At 32.2% G+C, this 3,483-nt stretch overlaps 1 protein-coding gene across 1 annotated transcript in view; it reads right to left on the minus strand.

The window, feature by feature from the left end:
- LOC137620565 (paired mesoderm homeobox protein 2B-like) overlaps nt 1-3,483 on the minus strand; it is a 167,389-nt gene that overhangs the window by 113,766 nt on the left and 50,140 nt on the right. The window lies entirely within an intron of this gene.

A 3,483-nucleotide genomic window follows, 5' to 3' on the forward strand; every position in this document is an offset into this window, starting at 1 on the left:
ATATTTAGGCTTGACAAATTAAAGCGCCTTTTTATCATTTCCGCTGGCAGCCGTAGGGTAGGTCGTAAAGACTCGTAATTAATTGCCTTGTCTGTCAGAATAAGTGATTCTTGTAAATAGAAAGCGTTACGTGCTGAATGGTCTAGGTACTTGGGGACTTTTTTTTTCTTTCTTTCTTTTTATACAGCAGGTGATGGTAGACTTATCGCACGAACAGAGGACTAAAGAAACTGTTGACGGTGCATTTATATTGTTTGTTTTGCCAACCCCACCCCACACATTATTCTCTCTCTCTCTCTCTCTCTCTCCTCTCTCTCTCTCTCTCTCTCTCTCTCTCTCTCTCTCTCTCTCTCTCTCTCTCTCTCTCTCTCTCTCTCATCTAATTTCCTTTTTTACAAATTCATTCGAGATCAAAGAAAAGTACTTATAAAGTGAACCTGTGTATGTCTTTGCATTTCAGCCAGATAACTTATAATCAATCAATCAATCAATCAATTATCTTTACATTTCACACCCAACTGTGTTTTATTTTTCTCCTCTTAAAACCTTAAATAAAGAGAAAAGAAAAAATATATAAATACACAAACATAATTTTGGCGTTTGGGCTTTGTGGTTGCATGTGCGTAATTAACTTAACAATATTTTATCCGGTATTAACGTAGATCCAAAATCAGTGAATGATCTGGTGGTAATATAGTTATTATTTTGTGTACCTGGCTAATAAATTAGATATACCGGTGCATAGTTGACAGGCATTATTATATTGCTCGGTGCCAGAATTAACACAGATTTAGTTCGAATGTATTGCTCGAATTTAGCGCGCTTTCATTTTCTTTCCTTTTTTCTTTTTGAACTGTATGCATATTAAAGTTTACCCGCATGAATTATTTTATTCTTAGGAAGGAGTGTTTGTTTGCTAGTCTATTTCTGGTTCATTTTATTTGTGATGTTAAAAGAGCATTGAATATGCGTTTGTTGAAAGCAGTTTCTGTGTTTACGAACTAATTATAACTTCGTTATATGAGTTTTGTACTGTATTTAAAATTATTTATCTTCTCTTTTTTTTTCATGATAACCATACAACTTATGATGCTCGATGATTTGGCAGTATACAATTGAAAAAGGGAAAATATAGACTTTTAAGAACTGGGGTATACACAGTATGGATAGCATACAGTTAAACATGAATGTAACTAACACTAGAGAAAAGATATAGGGATATGGCAGATGTTTCTAGAATTTATTTGACATCTTTCAAATTCTTTTGTTCCTATATTCATTTATTCACATCTCAACTCGTTAAACAATTGTCATTTTTTCCCCTTGTAAATCTTAAAATCTATCTTAAAAGATTTTATCATTTTTCTCTGATGAATACCTGTTGCTTATTGGCTTACTTCGCATGTAAGTAATAAATGATGATAATCATATCGGATAAATAAGATTCCAGTCTTTTTTTATAGTCTCATTATATATATGTTTAGAAGAACGTGAAGCAACGTAGAGTGATGATGATGAATCAAAGCCTAAAGTGAAATACCTATTATTGTAATAATTTATTATTCTTTGTGAGGAATCATCAGTATATATGATATCTATATGTAATTTAGTATTTATATTTGTTGCACATTTTTCTTCCTCTGGGTAGATCACAGGGTAAAGGTAGGATTATAAGACTTTGAATATGTATTTCAAAACATACAGGTGTTTAACTGGATAATTATGCGGGAAAATATTTGTATTGGTGACATATTGCACAATACAGTTTTTAAGTCTGTCTTGAAAACAACTATAAGGGAAAAAAAGACTTACATTTTTCGTTATTTTTGAAACAGGCGAGAATTTAGGGTTTATCAGACAAAGTTTGACTCATCTTTGCTACCACGTGAGTTGCACAAATTAAAGAATATAAAACGATAAGGAAAAAATCCTCTTGTCAACGTAAGACACGATAATGTAATCGCCATTTGATAAGAAAAGAGGAAAGCAGTGAGGTGTGCTCTTAGAAATCGAAATCTGGTTGTGAATCACAATTATGTAAGCATCCTTTTTTTTATTTATGATCTATATCAAAACATCAATTTCTCTCTCTCTCTCTCTCTCTCTCTCTCTCTCTCTCTCTCTCTCTCTCTCTCCTCTCTCTCTCTCTCTCTCTCTCTCTCTATTATTTTCTCTGTTTTACCTTCAAGCTGATCTTTGGAATTGCCCTTTCAATTCCATTCTTTTTTTTTCTCCTATAACGTAATTTATTCCTTCCCCTCTTTGTTCCTTATCTGTCGCTTTTATTACGTTATCATTCATTTGAAGAAAGCGCTTCTTGCTCTTCGAGTGATTGGTTATGAAATTCTCTCTCTCTCTCTCTCTCTCTCTCTCTCCTCTCTCTCTCTCTCTCCTCTCTCTCTCTCTCTCTCCTCTCTCTGCGTTCCTTGTTTCCCTCTCGTTTCATCACATTTCTTTTTTATTTATTCGCTTCTCCCTAAACTCTATTTCATTTCGTCTCCTTCCTCATCAGCTGCTCAGCAGCAGTACCTTCCTTTTCCCTCGCCCTTTTTCCCCTTTTCTTGTTTCCTTTGTCAATTTACTTCTCTCTCTCTCTCTCTCTCTCTCTCTCTCTCTCTCTCTCTCTCTCTCTCTCTCTCTCTCTCTCCTCTCTCTCTCTCTCTCTCTTTTACACACACGCATACATACTTTCACCGCCAGCGCACTCTATTTCTTTTTTATTCAATCTTATTCATAGTCATATGTTCACTTTATATCATGGCTTTCATCGACGTGAACAATCATTTATGTATAAATATATATATATATATATATATATATATATATATATATATATGTGTGTGTGTGTGTGTGTGTGTGTGTATATACATATAAATATAAATATATATGAATATATATTTATATATATACATACATACATACAGTATATGCGTGTGTGTGTGTGTGTAAATGGGTAAATATGGATGTATAGACGAAGAATTTCTCTCCCTCTCTCTCTCTCTCTCTCTCTCTCTCTCTCTCTCTCTCTCTCTCTCTCTGTGGTTTAAAGTAATTAGTGTAATGGCTGGTAAGCTCGGCTTTTGGGCCCCGCTCTGGCAGCATCAGTGTTGCCATAAACCCAGCTTTCTGATAACACTTGTCACTCCCTTTCCTGTACGTTAAGTGAAGTATTCAAGCTTCTTTGTCCCTTTTAGTAATAACTTTAGTTCAAATCTTGAAATCCTAGGTTGATGTGTATATATATATATATATATATATATATATATATATATATATACATATATATATGTATATATATATATATATATATATATATATATAGTTTATGTATATATATATATAAATATGAATATATATATATAAATATATATATATATATATATATATATATATATATATGTATATATACATATACATATATATATAATATATATATATATATATATATATATGATTATATGTATATATTTATGTATTATATAT

Source organism: Palaemon carinicauda, chromosome 2 (genome assembly GCF_036898095.1).
Source record: "Palaemon carinicauda isolate YSFRI2023 chromosome 2, ASM3689809v2, whole genome shotgun sequence".
Taxonomy (NCBI): domain Eukaryota; kingdom Metazoa; phylum Arthropoda; class Malacostraca; order Decapoda; family Palaemonidae; genus Palaemon; species Palaemon carinicauda.